Here is a 17,911-nt window from a genome sequence, read left to right on the forward strand (position 1 = left end):
ATATAATACCCATACAAATATATTTGTACTAGAAATCATATAAAATATATCATCACATGCTAAAACAAATTTATCGATATAAATCTCACAATGCATATCCAACGGTGTAAACTAATAAACATATATATATATATATATATATATATATATATATATATATATATATATATATATATATATATATATATGGTGATCAAGTACATGATTCTTACCTCTATCGCAATCCAATGCAGTTACAACACTACTAATCCACACCTAACATGTCCAGTCAATTTAATATCAATATAATACCAACTTATCTCTTATTAATCACTCTCCATATTAATGAATCAATTATTCAGCAATTACCTAATTTTAGAGTTCTAATATTTGAATTATCCATATTCTCTATTCTTCTTTAATTAAAAATTAAATGTAAATAAATGGTCAGGGCCTTACCTCTATTTAGAATTAGAGTATAAGATCTTGTTGGGCTTCTTCGTGCCTGGATGACTGCAACCCATACAAGACTAGGGTTGACTATGAAAATAAATTCATATAAAAAGATATACAAGGCCAGCTAGGTGATAATGTCCAATTGCTCAAATCGGTCAGCACAATGTAACTCAATCCATCTGATCAAAAAAAAGATAATAGATTAGGAGCTATCAATTTTGGATTCAATGGTAGCTGACAACAGTCAGACATGGTCTACTAGGTAGCAGCATCCGACGATCTGAGTCGGTCTGCTCTGGCCAATCCAACTAGTCAAATCATGAAACAAGAATCCGACATGATACAGGTAACACAATAGAGATTCATTATGATAGAGTTCAGCAGTACTCGACAATGATCGGGATAAGGTTAGCACGATAGGTGGTCGCAACAATATTATCTAGGACCCTCTACTGGGTTAAGTCAGGTCCACAATAAGCACATCTGGGACCCTTATGCTTGGTCCATAGAACTATGCGAAGAGAGAGAAATGAAGAAAGAGAAATCAAGAGAGAGAGAGGAGAGAGAGAAAGGTTCCATAGATCTTCTAGAGAGAGTAGAGAGAGAAGAGAGGAGGGAGAGAGTAGAGAGAGAAGACTCTCCTCTTCTTCCATAAATAGGGGAGAGTCATTCTCTCCCTCTCTTCTTTTCAGAGCAGGGTGGCGACAGCCATGGTGGTCTGCTCCAGTGGCGGCGGCCCTGGGCGACTAACAAAGGGTGGTCGGCGGCAGCGGCCTGCTAATTTTATCCCAAAATAGGCCCAAACAGGGGGCACAGTTGTACTCGAATCCTAGCCCACTCATCGTCAGCTGGAGGGTCTAGCTTCGGCTAGGGACCAATAAGAGAGAGCGATCGAAGGCTTCAGCGACAAGGCCGATAGTGGACGAACCGAGGTTTTCTAGTGACGAACCGAGGAGGAGACTCAGGAAAGAATCATGAGATCGACGACGATTCTTGGTATCACGCCCCATATCTAGAGCATGATTTGTCGCGCCCTAGATTCGGAGCATGACATGGTCGTGCTACCGAGGGGTACAACCTAAGATAACACGAAGCCAACATCACATTTAGGGATACAAATGGGTCGGGTCAGGTTGGGTCTTGAGTGACGCCGACCTGACCCGATTTCTTGTTCGGGTCCTAATTTTAGATCTAGACCCGATCCAATTAAAGATTGAGTCGGGTTAGGTCGGATCCACGACTACAATTTTTTATCCAACAAGTCATTCGGGTTGGGTCGGATCCATGTATAATCTTAACCCGACCCAAAAAATTCGTGTCTAGTTCAGGTCTGGGTTGGGTCCGATTTGGGTCTGGGTTGCGCAAAAGAATTATTGATCTCATTTCACGATATGGACCATTGGATCTTACTTCGTACAAATCTCCAAGCACTCTGAACTTCTTTGTTGACGGCCCTCGAGGGAAGGTGAATCCTTCTTTTGTGCGAAAGATCCACCCTCAACCCCTCCCATGAGATCGGCGGTGCCTTTCCCTTTCTTGGTAGATAGAAAGCGCCCCCTGAGAGGGAGCGAGAAAGAGAGCATAGATACAGGGTGACCTGAGAACTTCTACAGCGACGGTGAGAGACGATGTGGCGGAGGGCCTCTTCCCACCTCCAAACCCTCACAGGCCCATGGCAGCGATTCGTATCATCTACGAGAATCATAAGCTAAAATTAGAACCAAATCAGAAGAAAATTTCGAAAGGAATTCTAGGGTTTCGAGGTCTGCTTTGAAGAAAGGTAGGGTACCGTGAGAGACGTCGAGGGAATCTTAGGTACTTATACAGGATCAAGAAACTCAAATAATACCTTGCATGCTCTAGTTAACTATTTTAGGTGAGGTCTTGGGTTGTTACAAGATCGCAAGCTTGGGCTTCAGCAGGAAGAGCGCCTCGTTGGTGAAGTATGCTCTTGCAAGACAAGGTTGATTGAAGAGAACATACATATCTTTAACAGACACCTCAACACTTCTACTCCTTCCCCAACAAAGCTGATTAGACCAGGCTCGAGGGATTCTTTCAATTTGGTCGTCATCTCAGTTGGAAATTTGTAGTGTATCCCATCGCCCCACACTAGATATGAACATGTCCATATGCAAATTAGAAAGATCAAAGGAATAGAAGCGAGCCAAGGACCAACCTGAGGCATGCTAATAAAAGAACCGTTTCCAATAGACCACCATATGAAGTTAAATTGGACCAAAGGACCAGCCATAACAATGCAGCTCCAAATAGCATAGCACTCTCTCTTTTTTTTTGCCTAGAGCGGGTGCATCATACTAATTACTACACGAGTACGGACACACCCAATACAGTCCGAAAACAAAATATTACCAAATACCCTAGGCAGCTTTCCCTCTCAAGGCCATGGCAAAGCATCCTTTTGATTTTTGATAGTTCAAACCATGAACCCAAAAAGTTATATTTAGCTGTGACCACTCAAGCCCATAGGGAGTTCGAGTGAAGCATTATATGAGCGGCAAGTTTACACAAAAAGGTCTGCCTCTTTACATACAAGGACCGCACAACTCTAATCCACCACCGCTAGCTTTGGGCATGCAAACATTAGACCAAGGGAAGAGATGACTACGGCCGTTTGGGGGAGCTATTGACAGTAGAGCTTTTGAAAGTAGAGTTTTCTGAAATAGAGTTTTTATAAAAAGTTGTTTACTATTTGCTAACTACATTTCTAAAATATTGTAGCATTTTAATATTTGTTTGATAAACAAACTCAAAAAGTATTTTTAATATGACAAAATGACCATAAAGGACATTGTATAGTATTATACAACAGAGCATAATAAAATATAATATATATTAATACATAAATATATGATATAGTATAATATTACTATAATGTAATATAATATTATTATAATATAGTAATATAATATTGTATACTATAAGCATAATAATTTAATATAATATTAAATTATTTAACATAACATATCAATGTATTATGATATAACATAATATAATATTATTTTTATAGTATAATACAATAAAAAAGGTATAAAGTATTATAATTATTAGCATAAATTAATTTTTCATAATATGACATAATATTAAATTATTTAACATAACATATTAATGTATTATGATATAATGTAATATAATATTGTATTTATAGTATAATACAATAATAAAGGTATAAATTATTATAATTATTAGTGTAAATTAATTTTTCACCCTTCTGTAGATTTTCATAATTATAAAAACATATTTTGTATAATTATTATATTTTATCACAGGTATTTTGGTAAAAAAAATAGTTTTTCGACGAGGCCTAAAAGTACTTTTTCGGAAAGCTCCAAAATGGAGCTTCTCCCAAAATATTGTTTTTAGTTTTCTGAGAAAGCTAAAACAGCTTTCTGAAATTTTTACCAAACATCTTTATTTCATCTAAAAGTACTTTTGGAGAGCCAGAAAGTGCTTTTTGGCCCTCCACAAGCTCCCTCAAACGGAGCCTACCTCTTCTATCATTAGAGTGCCCCCATAAAGGCTCACAAGACACATTCCAATTTCTTGAGAACAGTTGGAGGCACTGGAACACATGGCATACAGTACAATGGAATTGCGGATTGGAGTAAGGTTGCTCTACCAGCCAGCAATAGAGCCTTCCATTTTCAACTCACAATTTGTGCTAAAAACAATATGAGACTCAGCAATATTGATCACTTGGCCTGAAAAGGAGTAGTAAGTATCAATGATTGTTTTTAGCCATGACGTCTCCGATGCCATGGCACGAGCCACTAATAGACAATCATCAGCAAAGAAAATGTGAGATATAGCACAGTCCGATCTTCTGAACCGATACACCCACAGCATGCCGTTGGCGGCTAAAGTTCTACTCGCCGTTGGGCAATTTTCGGCATGTCTATCAGGCTGGGCGGGCTGCAAACTACCTACGGTGCTTTCGAATGATTGTGTTTAACACCCTAACGATTCTGTGAAAGGGGATGAATATTACTGTTGAGCTGACTAAACTCAGTTGTCGGTTAGCGGGTGCAGGTCAAGCGAGGAATCGGTTCTGGTCAAAGCTGAAAAAGTGAGGCTTGACTGGAAAAGTCTCCAATAAGTTAAGTTCCTAGCCTCCCGATTCAAAGACCTCATTCCATACCGTAGAGCTGGGAGTTCTAGTCCCGGTTGGAAAAGGAGATAGCCCAGGCATAGTTCGTGAGTCGGAGATTCTCTCTCGAGATTTCTCCCCAAGTTATAGGATTTTCGTCTTCCTTAAGCACATACTCACAAATCGTCCCCCACCATGATAAAATACTACCCTCATGATTAGACCATGTCCCTGAAATTTGATAAAAGAAAGGTGCATTAGGATAAATTGGCAACTGATTTGGAAAGATTGACCTTCTGGCCCGATTCCATGTGGGACCGCAATCTGCAATAATTTAGAAAACATCTCGGACCATAAGATATATAGATAAGGTGAACCATAGTTGCGATTAAGAAACCCAAGCGAGAGGCAATACAGCGGCACACACACAAAAAATAAAAATAAAAATCAAGAAAAAGACCTTAATGCAGCAACAGAGAAAAACATTTGGTAATTAAGATATATATTAAGCATGAAAAATGTAGAGAAACCATAAAAAACCACTGAGAAGCTAATTGTAAATGGATTTTATAAGTTGGGATCGTTTTGATAGGTGGTTACAGATTTAACCTGTGGATGATTACTATTTACTATCTTTTTTAAGAAAAAGAAAGAAAGCAAATAGAAGGATCTAATGCAGATTATTAAGTTGGCTAGCTCGCTGTCTTGGTTTAGAGCTTCTAATGTCTTCCGTGAAGCTAAACAGCCAGCTGATTGGTAGCTACTCAGCCTGGGAATGCAGATTATCCTGTCAGAGATCGGTTTCCTTCTGAGTTTGTTTCTTTCCTTAATGCCGATTCTATAGGTTGAATGTTTTATAGATTCTGATATGTTGGGTGCCTAACTCCTATCTTCCAAAATAAAAAAGAAAGCAATGGGTCACACTTTTTTACCAAAACCACAAAAAATCATACTAGTTTCCCAATTGGATTTCCTTGGAAACTCCAACTTGAGTGAAAACAGGTTCTCCCTTGTAGGACTGCATAGCTGTGGATTTGATCGCACCATGCTCTATTTGGTTTCAAGATTATCTTACGCCACTCATATCTGACAGTATCTTCTTGTCCTTTTTTATTGCAGCTCTTAGTTATTTTAAGTCAGAAACTTGTTGCTTCTAATCCTTTAAATGCATAAACATGGTTAAATGGAAAATATTTGTGAAGGAAAATCAAGGGGATGAGCATCAACCAGTATATACCAAGAATGATTAGATATTACTTCGTGGTCTAATCTGTAATGGTAATGATGTAGCATAACAGATTACCAGCATAAGAATGTCTCAGCTGGAGAAGTCGAGTCAAATGAACTGGTCTCCATACAATTAGAGATGCTGATATGACTGAAGTATGAACTCCAGTACCGCTAGGAGGTTTAATTTCCATGGAAGTTCAAGAACCAAAGTAGCCTAAGAGCAGCAGATCATTTTCAAATACCAACTTATAATCAGCAAATTGAGCAACATGCTGGATATAACTCTCAGCAAGGCCCTCACTGGCTTGCCAAAATGGCGATGAAGCATGAAGTCATGGAAGAAAACATTCCAAGAGAAGTATCACAAGTCATTTGTTAGACAAGGATATGAGAATTAGATTCGAAAGCATGTCCAAGTGTCTGACTCGGCAAGAGAGAGAGAAAAAAAAAGAAGAAGATATGGGTATACGTTGAAAAAATAATTTTAATCAAACTATATATTTATTTTCAAGTATTCTATAAAAGAAAAAATCGAAGATATTATAGCTTCAAGTCTTTTACTGTATGTGATATTTTACAACATTATTTCAATATCTACATTCTTGACTAATCTCTAAAAAAGAAAAAGAAAAAAGAAAAAAGGTCACTTTCTAAATTACCATGGCGTGCTGTAACTCCAATCAACCATAAGAAAAAGAAAATAAAAAGGTAACCAAGTGCCACGGTATCCAATTCGAATAAATTCGGTTACATATCCAACATGTATTTTTGGAGTCGGACACAAGTATTGTTCTAACAAATGTTACCGATGAGAACAATTTTGGTGAGGCATATAATACTAGTAAATGAAGGAAGCATCGTGGAAATAACTATGTTATCTATATTTATGCATCCAATACCAAGGAAAAATGAGTCTGGTCTGAAAATTCCTATCAACCAATAGTCTAACATTTCTTACAAATAATCACAAGAAGTGCATTAAGTGTGCACGAGTGCCATCTAATAACAGGGGAAGAGGCAGGTGATACATGACAATTATGAGCTAAAATTACCCGTGCAACAATGCATGTGTTCTAGTTTAGAATTGTATGGTAACAATCTCTCTCACATCTCTACTTCAAACAACTAAGCTCCCACATCTCTCTTACTAAGAGAAATTGAGTAAGCATCTTCTTCAAATGACAAATTAACATGTCACCAATAACTGGCAATTTTGTCACTGATAGAGTGCATTTGATATCTCACATTGGTGCAGACACCAGTGCCAGACCGTCCGTCATTCGGGTCTACAGCCGCGGTAGGGGGGTGGTTGAGCTAGTTTTGGAGTGATTTTATTTTATTTGGGCTTATTAGGGTATTTTGTTATTTGACAGTCTTTAAGGCTTATTTTGGTATTTCGTTATTTTGAGGGTCTTTTGTGAGACTAGTTTCTTTTTAGAGATCTTTTATATTTTCCGAGTCTTATAAATATGTTGATTGTACATTGTTTAGGATTATGCTATGAATGAAAATTATTCTGAATTCCTTTCTTTAGCTCTGGCGTGTGAAACCCAGAGCGGGGCTAGGTGCGAAGCCTAGTTCTTCTTCCTCTTCCTCCCTTTTCTCTCCTTCTTCCCCATTTCGCCTCTCTCCTTCTTCTCTCTTTCTTTCTTTCCCTGCTGTCCGGCATCAACATTAGTATCAGAGCAAGAAAAAAAATTTTTGGGTTGCTGTGACATTGTTCTTCACGTGAGGGCTCAGACTTCACACATTTGGGCGGCTTCTTCCTCAGCTGAGGAGTGCCGATCCCTCCTTTGTCTGAAGCATACTGCCACACCGCCCCAGTGACTGTCCCGTGGGAACAAGCCTCACAGGGAACCAACAAAAAAAAGAAAGAAAGAGGAGTCCTTCCCGTAGAGGACCTCTATGTCTTCCCCCCACCCCCCATCCCCTTGCCCACACGCCGACACACACTAGATCTATTGCCGTTGCCGCAACCACGCCGCCGCGCGCCAGGTTCGAAGAAGCAGAATGATGGAGGGCGGCTCTCGGCCCCAAGTCGCCACACCAAATCCTTCGCTTTAGGCTCCTTCCGGATGCCTCAAGATGTATGAATGCGGGCCGAACGGGTAACGCCGCTTGTGGGCCGAACACTTAGTAACCAAAGAAATCAAGGCAAGGGGTGGGTCTATTGGCTGCAGCTTGGCCCGACCCTTGTCTTGAATGAAAAGAACTCAAGAACACAAGTAGATTTAGAGGAAAGCTTGAGGTGGTTTCTATTCCCAAAATGAAGCTTACAAGCATAATCTAGTGGAACTATGATGAGTTCTCACTAGCCCAAGTCCTTAGAGACACTCTAGGACCGAATACAATAGGGCAAAGCCCTCCTAAGCCCTTAGGTCGAAAATACAAGACTCTCAAGATGACAAAAGACTCCCAAAGCTTCCCCAATCCCTTCTATTTATAGACTTCATGAGGTTGCCCAACTGGCTAAGTGATGGGCCAACCTCATCATGACAAGCTAGAGGCGTGGCCAAGTAGCTAAGGGCCAAGGCCAAGGCTTTTGGGCAGGCTAGGCACATGGCTGGGCGGGCTAGGCATGGCAGATGGTTGGCTGGGCGCATGGCAGCTGCTGGCAGGCTTCTGTGGGCGCTGCAGGGCTGTTGGCAGGGTTCTGTGGCCGCTGGGGCAAGCAGGGCGCGCAGCAGGGGCGTGGCAGGGTGCTGGGGCACGGCTGGCTGGCTGGGGCACACGACAGGGGTGCTGGCAGGGCACTAGGCACACGGCTGGGGCGCTGGTAGGGCGCTAGGGCGCGTGGCAGGGCGTCTGGGCGTGCGGCAGGGGCGCTGGTAGGGCGCGGCACGGGCGTTGAGGCGCGGCAGGGCGCGACAATTGCAGTCGGGCAGGTGGCGCACGCAGGCCGCTATTGGGCGGGCGTGGGCGCGCGCAGGCGGGCGCAGTCTTCGGTGAGGTTCGCTAGCCCGAACCTCGCCCGGTGGTGCTGGCTCGGGCGCGGCGGCGCCTGGGCGCAGCAGGGTACGCTGGCAGGGGCTTGGTGCGCGCCGCGCATGCCAGGCCGCCCGACAGGGCGCTGGAGCGTGTCTGCCGACAGGCGCGGCGCGGTCGTATGCGCGCGTAGGCGTGTAGTCGGGCACGCGCGGTCGAGCACGAGGCCCTGTGGTCGGCGAGGTTCGGCCGGTAGCAGGTGGGTGCATGCTGGCGGGAGCGTGCCAGCGCGCGCGCACCCTGGGCACGCGCGGGCGAGGCCTGGGTGCGCGCGGCCGCGGCCTGGGCGCACACGATCGCGTGCGATCGGTGCGCATGGGCGCGGCTTGGGCCGCGCACGGGTGCGCCGTGCCTTTGGCATGCTTGGCCATGTCTTGGCCGACCTTGGAGATGCTTGGCCAAGCATTGGGGGTCTTGGCTTGGCCAAGGCTTGGCCAAGTGTGAATGGACTGGGCCTAGGATTGGCCAAGTGTGAAAGGGCTTGGCTAAGATCCGGCCACCCCTCCAAGCAAAGTAATTGGCCCGGATCTTGAGTTTGGCCATTGCACGATCCTTCCTTGGCATCATCCGGGCATGGGCTCCTCCTTGGTTGTGGGATCCGACGGCGGTGTTCATGGGAGGTTCTCAACATTCCCCCTCTCTTGATAACTATCCTTGTCCTCAAGGATATAGTGTGGATACCGCTGGGTAACTTTGGCATGGTCTTCTCAAATAGCTTTCATTGAATGAACACTTGCCATATTTTTCTTCTTTTTTTCTCCTTCTTTAAGTTCCCCCGGTGAGCTTCAAGCAATCTTCGAATCTTTGGAGGTAGCCCCTCCAACTCCTGTTTTTGCCGGTTGTTTTCATCATGATGTCGACTGGCCAATTCAAAAAATGTCCTTGGTGCCGGCTCAATCTTGGGCAAAGGCCAATCTACCATGGCCTCAAATTTCCACCGATCATTCTTCACTTCTTCTCCCAAAGTGATGAGGGTAAAACACTTCAACTCCGGTTGCGTGAGGGTATGTATTGCAAGCTTGATGCGGAAGTGGTGCAAATCAAAAATGGATATCACAACCTCCACATGTTCCTTGTGTTGCTTCATGGGTCGGGAAGGGACCAAAATATCATCAAAGGAATAAAGAGCAAACTTTCTTAAGCAAGGCCAAAATACCTCCTTCATTGAAGATTGAATGATGGACGGTCCTTCCACCCTTAACAAGGCATGTAAAGGGGGGTTGGCCTCCACCTTTTTAGTGCTATGTTGGGCCTCATCATCATGCTCAAACTTCCTTTTTTCTTCCTTTAAATTTTCAGATTTCGTGGCTTCTTCTTTCCCAACCACTTCTAGGAGAGATGCTTGTTCGGTCTTGCAATGGTGCTCGGTGCTCCACTCGTCCTCATGCTTGGAGCATAGCTCTCTTTTCTCAATGACTTGTGGCTCTTCTCTAGGCAAGCTCTTGACTTCCTCGGGTTGGTCCTCATTGCCATTTTCAACCACCTCTTTGTCTTTGCAAGGAGCTTTCGGTTGCAAGGAAGAAGATGCATAGTTGTGGAAATTTTGCGTGGTGCATGTTTGCACATTCTCCTCTTGCTTAGTCTTGGCCATATGCTCATGGTGGTTGATTACCGGTGAGGGTCCCCATTGAGACACGAATTTCCTCACAAATGTGTTCCAACCAAGCCTTCTCCCATCTTTGTCGTGGAGATCCCGGATCCATCTCCACCACCGACTTGCCTTCCCCTCAAGGTGAGAGCTAGCAAGGGTGACCCGGTTGGCTCTTGGAACCTCATTGATCTTAAAGTATAACACCACTTTGTCTAGCCACTCATATGAGTGGTTACCTCCAAATTTGGGAAAGTCAATCTTGGCCTTCCTTATCCCTCTTTCATATAGCCGAGGACTCCTCCCATACTTCTCTTCTTGAACTTCCTCCCATCGGCTTCTCCTATGCTCTCCTCTTTTTTCTTCTTCTCTCCACCAACTCTCTTTCTTTTCTTCTCTTCTCTTTTCTTTCCTTCTTGATCCCTCACTTGGCCCCGCCGAGAGGCGTGCGACCAATGCTCATCTCCATCAACCCTTCTATACACCCTCTTTTTTTCACTCTCCCCTACTCTCCTTTCCAACCTCTCTAGATGGGAATTTACCCCGGCTAAGGTAGAGGATACATTTTCAAGGGTTCGATTTAGGTGTTGAGAACTCCCCTCTAGGGCCTCAAGCCGTGCATTTTCATCCCACATCCTCACTCCAAACCTCCTTTGGCCGTCACCCAAAGGATGATATGGCCCTCCTCTTTTATATGAAAATGGGTTGTACATTACAATCAAAAGTTTACAACATAAAATTCCTCACCACCCAAGAGAAACGTATTGTTGCTCTACTTGCTCCCTACCCGGTGTAGTTAGAAGGGCACAAGATACTACCAGTAGCCTCCCTCTTATGCCGTCCCTCATATATCCTAGCACTAAATAGTTGGGTCAAATAGTGTCGGGTACTACCAATAGCCTTTCCATTGGCACCATCCCTATGATGAGCAAAATAAAAAACAATCCGTCCCCCTTACAACAAAAATGCTCTCACCTCTTTTTCAAGTAGGAAAGATAAATGCAGAGATTTGAGCACTACTAGCATGCAAAATAACTTCTAATGTACCCCCTCCCACAAGCTCAACAATTAAAATGAAGGTACGAAGAAGTAAACTTCACTTCTCGGCATGCAATGAAAAGTAAAGCACCCAAACTCAACCCAATATATAATCTGATTATTTTTTTCTTGGGGTTGTAGGCGTTACCTCTTAAGAAGAGAGATCTTCGATGGAGCTTCTCTTGGAACTTCTTCCGACGAAATCTCTCAATGAAAGCACTATTGATGGAGGGCGGCTCTCGGCCCCAAGTTGCCACACCAAATTCTTCGCCTTAGGCTTCTTCCGAATGCCTCAAGATGTATGAATGCGGGCCGAACGGGTAATGCCGGTTTTGTGCCGAACACTTAGTAACCAATGGAATCAAGGCAAAGGGGCGGGTCTACTGGCTGCAGCTTGGCCCGACCCTTATCTTGAATGAAAAGAACTCAAGAACACAAGTAGATTTAGAGGAAAGCTTGAGGTGGTTTCTATTTCTAAAATGAAGCTTACAAGCATAATCTAGTGGAATTATGATGGGTTCTCACTAGCCCAAGTCCTTAGAGACATTCTAGGACCGAATACAATAGGGCAAAGCCCTCCCAAGCCCTTAGGCCGAAAATACAAGACTCTCAAGATGACAAAAGACTCCCAAAGCTTCCCCAATCCCTCCTATTTATAGACTTCATGAGGTTGCCCAAGTGGCTAAGTGATGGGCCAACCTCATCATGACAAGCTAGAGGCTTGGCCAAGGGGCTAAGGGCCAAGGCCAAGGCTTTTGGGCAGGCTAGGCACATGGCTAGGCGGGCTAGGTATGGCACATGGCTAGCTGGGCGCATGGCAGCTGCTGGTAGGCTTCTATGGGCGCTGCAGGGTTGTTGGCAGGGTGCTGTGGCCGCTGGGGCAGGCAGGGGTGTGGCAAGGCGCTGGGGCGCGGCTGGCAGGCTGGGGTGCACGGCTGGGGCGCTGGGCGCGCGGCTAGGGCGGCAGGGGCGCTGGCAGGGCACTAGGGCGCACGGCAGAGCGTTTGGGCGCGCGACAGGGGGCGCTGGCAGGGCGTGGCACGAGCGCCGAGGCACGACAGGGCATGGCACCGGCGCCGAGGCGCGGCAGGGGTGGTCGGGCAGGCGTCTGCCGCATGCGCGCAGGTGGTGCGCGCAGGCCGCTGTTGGGCGGGCATGGGCGCGTGCAAGCGGTTGCGGTCTTCGGCGAGGTTTGCTGGCCCGAACCTCGCCCGATGGTGCTGGCTCGGGTGCGCGGGCGCCTGGGCGCCGCAGGGTGCGTTGGCAGGGGCCTGGCACGCGCTGCGCGTGGCAGGCTGCCAGGCAGGGCGCTGGAGCGCGTGGGCCAACAGGCGCGGCGCGGTCGTACGCGCGCGCAGGCGTACAGTTGGGCGCGCGCGGTCGAGTGCGAGGCCCTGCGGCCGGCGAGGTTCGGGCGGTCGAACCTCGCCCGGTAGCGGGCGCGCGCGTGCTGGTGCGGCTAGCGCGCGCGCGGGCGCTTACGGCCGCGGCCTGGGCCGCACACGGGTGCGTCGTGCCTTTCGCATGCTTGGCCATGTTTTAGCCGACCTTGGAGATGCTGTTAGAAAACCCCGATCATGCCGCTGAAATTTAAAAAAAATTCAGATGCAGCGGAAGAGGCATGCGCGGGATCAATCGTTCATCGCATGAACGTTGTTCAAAAACCGTTCGTAGATAGATAAGGATTAAAAACTTTTTAAAACATTAGAAGATCAGATCTTCATCTTGTGCGGGTAGATGATCACCGCAAACTGAAGTTCGTGGTTTAGGATGAATGTTCGCTTGAAGCCGTTCAAGTGCCCGGCCTCTACGGGTATCCACACGAAGCAGAAAACTGATCCAAGCTTTCTATCTCCCCGGGGTGCTAGCTCCCTTGCAGAGATAACTTTGATGGCTGATATCCTCCCTTTCAATCAATCCTTGATTGTGCTTGGGAGGAGGAAGAAGAAGGATGAAGAGAAGAAGAGGAACGAAGCCCTGCAGCCTTCTTTTTCTTCCTTGCGTTGGAACCAAACGGTGGAGGAAGAAGGAGGCCACCAAGATCCTTTTCTTCCCTTTGTTGTTGGTGGCTGAAAAGAGAGGAGAGGAGGGTGGCCACGTGATCATTAGGGCACCTCCTTTCAAAGCCTTATAAAGGCATCTAGGGCTCCTATTTGGTTTAGTCCAAATCATGAATCAATTGGGTTCAATCTATGCTAGTCCTAATCCAATTAGAACTTGAATGAACCATGACTCAATTGAACTCTTCAATCCTAATCCAATTAGGAGTCATGTTGATTCATTAGATTAATAATTAATTAGGACTTAAGAAATCCTAATCCAATTAGGACTTGTTTAATTCTAGTCCTAATCCAATTAGGACTCTAATTTGAATTCGAAGTCCTAATCCGATTAGGACTCTAGGAATCCTACTCCAAGTAGGAATCCAAATTTAATTCAAAACTCCTAATCTAATTAGGATTGTAGGAATCCTACTCCAAGTAGGAATCCTAGTCCTACTCCAAATAGGATTTCCAGTCCAAGTAGGAATTCCAGTCCAAGTAGGAATCTCAGTCCAAGTAGGATTCCTAGTCCTAATCCAATTAGGACTCTAGGAATCCTACTCCAAGTAGGACTCTTGTTTTAAGTCCAATTAATTAATTCTCTTTGTTCCTTCTTCAGCTTATTATCAATCGAATTGATTACTTGTGATTCCTAATCACGATTCAACCATCGGATCGGTCAATGCCTCTAGTGTGTATGACCCCATAGGTTCTACTCTGACTGGTAGTGAGATATATTGTGATCTCTATCACAATATCATTGAAAACTCCTTTCAATGGGTCGGAACGATTCAACTCTACTCATTAGAGCTTATCGATCATCGAGATAATCCCTATGAGTCCCACCATCCACCAGTGACACCTAGCAGCATGTAGTGGCTACCCAGCAGAATAGAATGATGAACCTCTAGGTGCAGTTATCGTGTGATACAGTCCTACTATCGTGGATCCCTACAGGACGGAGGTCATGGATAACTCATCAAACCCCTTCGTCTGTCATATGTCAAGATTTATTTGACTCGAGTTCGATAGTGGAAAACTCTTTCTCCACTTTCTATTACTGCCCTGGCCAAGGTCTTAGAACTCAGTCTAACAAATCACATAGGATCACTCCTCTTCTATCAAAGTCGATAGATTTTATGTAAGTGCATACCCTACTCCTACAGTGAACTTAATGCAGCCAATCTACACTACAAGGACCCATATGACTAGAGACCATGTATACGTGTAGTCAAACTACAATAACCTCACTGTAAGTAGCTGAAGCACCGCAGGTCAAAGGACCAGTCATACTACTGCAACATCAAGCAAGTCACTGACGAGTGGATAGACATCCAAGTGACTTCTTGTCTTGGTCACGCTCAGTACCCTTGTTCTGTAACAAGCACCTGCACTATCACTTCAGTGTCCCTACACTGTGAACTCAAGTCTCGTCCATCCAGAAGGAAAGTGATCTGTGCACTGATCGGATCGATCACCGTCCTCGTGATGATCCATTGATCAGGAGCATTTAGAAATTAATCACCAATGATACATGGCTCAAATTCTCAACTCTTGAGAATATGCATCATTATCTTATTAATTTCTTGGACGATTCATAGACACATAAATAATATGAATGAAACGATGCCTTTTATTTATTTAATAATAAATAGTCAAGTACAAAATTATGTCCCTAGAATTAACAATGTGTCAGCCAGATTGGCTTCTAGGGCATACATCTAACAATCTCCCACTTGCACTAAAGCCAATCAGTCATATATCTAAGCCCCATCTTCTTAAGGTGGGCTTTAGTCTTTTGCTGACTTAGCTGCTTAGTGAACGGGTCTGCCACGTTATCCGCGGAGTCTACTCTCTGCACCTCTACATATTTCTTCTCAACATAGTCGCGTATGAGGTGGAAGCGCCGCTCTATGTGCTTGGACTTCTGATGAGACCTTGGCTCCATAGCTAGTGCTATGGTGCCAATGTTATCGCAGTAAAGTGTTATGGCATCTAATGACATTACACCTAACTCTGCAATGAACTTTTAACCAGAAGGTTTTCACTGCACCCTTAGATACGGCTTAACATTCAGCTTCTAAGGTAGAATCTATAATGATCGGTTGTTTGGAACTCTTCCAATTTACTGAACCACCATTGCACATATTCTGATGTAGACTTTCTATCATCAATATGTGTGCATCCTTCTACCTTCAACTCTGATCTTCTCCCAAGGATCAAGAACATGTCCTTAGTTCTTCTCAAGTACTTAAGACTGTTCTTCACAGCTATCCAGTGCTTTTTGCCTGAATTTGATTGACATATGCTCGTGACATTCACAGCATGTACTATATCAAGTCATGTACACAGCATGGCATATATGAGGCTCCCTATTGCTGATGCATAGGGGATCTTGCTCATGCGTTGAATCTCTTCAGATGTGTTGGGGCACATCTTCTTGGAGAGATTTATTCCATGCCTCAAGGGTAAGAGACCCCTTTTAGAGTTTTCCATGCTGAACCTTTTCAGCAGTTTCTCTATGTACATCTTCTGTGATAGGCCAAGCATCCTTCTAGATCTAACTCTATAGACCTTTATTCCCAAAATATAGGATGCTTCCCCAAGGTCTTTCATGGAGAACCTTTTTGACAACCTGACCTTAACCGAGGTTAGCATGGGAATATCATTTCCTAACAGAAGGATGTCGTCCACATACAGTACGAGAAATACGACAGCGCTCCCACTAACCCTTTTGTAAACACATGGTTCCTCTTCGTTTTTGATGAAATCAAACGTTTTGATTGCGTCATCGAAACGAGTGTGCCAACTTCGAGATGCTTGCTTTAGTCCATAGATGGACTTTTGCAGCTTGCAGACCTTGTGATCTCCATCACTGGAAGTGAAACCCAAAAGCTGTTCCATATAGATGTCTTCATCAGGATATCCAATCAGGAAAGCTGTTTTCACATCCATCTGCCTCATCTTATTAATTTCTGAAATGCTGCAATGGCAAGCAATATTCGGATGGATTTCAGCATGGCTACAGGTGAAAAGGTCTCCTGATAGTCAATGCCCTCGCGCTGACTATACCCTTTCGCCACAAGCTTTGCCTTATAGGTCTCTACCTCTCTATCCGAACATATCTTCCTTTTGTAGATCCATTTGCATCCAATAGGTACAATACCTTCTGGTGGATCTACTAAGGTCCAGACTTGGTTGGAATGCATGGAGTCTAACTCTGATTTCATAGCTTCCAACCATTTCTCGGAATCGATATCTGATATCGCCTCGTCGTAGGTTTTGAGATCCTGCGTGTGATCCCTATCTCCCACTAGGAACATTTTCTCGGTATCCTCTTCTAGTATACCTAAGTATCTATAGGGAAGATGGGAGACCCTACTAGATCTGTGAGGTGGTTGAGGGACATCGTGTACTGGCTCTGTATGAATGGGTTCGATAGGATCCATGATTCGTTGCTTTTCAGAGACTTTCTCTTCAAGCTCAATTTTTCTCCCACTACCTCTATCAAGGATAAACTGGTTTTCCAAGAAGATGGCATGACGGCTCACAAACACATTGTGCTCCTCTGAGACGTAAAAATTGTATCCTAATGACTCTTTAGGATATCCTATAAAACGAGCACTTATGGTCCTAGCCTCTAGTTTGTCCGCCTGTAGTCTTTTGACGTGGGCCGGACATCCTCAAATCTTGAGATGACCAAGACTTGGTTTCTTACCATGCCATATCTCATACGGTGTGGTAGGAACCGATTTAGAGGGAACTCTATTCAACAAGTAAATAGCTGAAAATAGGGCATCCATCTAAAGAAATAAGGGTAAATCAGTGAAGCTCATCATGGACTGGACCATATCAATAGAGTCCGATTCCTCCTCTCTGACACTCCATTGAGCTGAGGTGTACCAGAAGGAGTCCATTATGAAACTATACCATTCTCCTTGAGATAATCACGGAACTCTCCATTAAGGTATTCACTTCCTCGATCTGATCGAAGAACCTTAATGAGTTTTTGTGCTTATTTTTCTACTTCATATCTAAGCTTTTTGAACCTTTCAAAAGTTTCATATTTGTGTCTCATACATATATCCATACCGTGAGTAATCATCGGTAAAATGAAGTAAAAAATTATAACCCCTAGCCTGCACATCGAATGGGCCACACACATCAGTGTGTACTAGGATAAGTATTTCAGTGGACCTCCCTGTGTCCTACAAAGGATAACTTGGCCATCTTTCCTTGAAGGCAGAATTCACAAATCAAATATGACTCGAAAGTCAATGAGCCCAAAAGCTCATGTTTCTCCAATTTGTTTATTTTATCTTCTCCTATATGGCCAAGCCTGAGGTGCCATAAATACTTTAGATTTATCTCATTTTTGGATCTATTAGATCCTATGGTATTCACTATTTGCTCAGATATATTCACAGATACATCCATATGTATGTGATAGAGACTGTCAATCATAAAATCATTTTGAATCAATTT

Source organism: Phoenix dactylifera, chromosome 2 (genome assembly GCF_051530095.1).
Source record: "Phoenix dactylifera cultivar Ajwa chromosome 2, Ajwa_hap1_PhDact_Kaust_v1.1, whole genome shotgun sequence".
Lineage (NCBI taxonomy): Eukaryota > Viridiplantae > Streptophyta > Magnoliopsida > Arecales > Arecaceae > Phoenix > Phoenix dactylifera.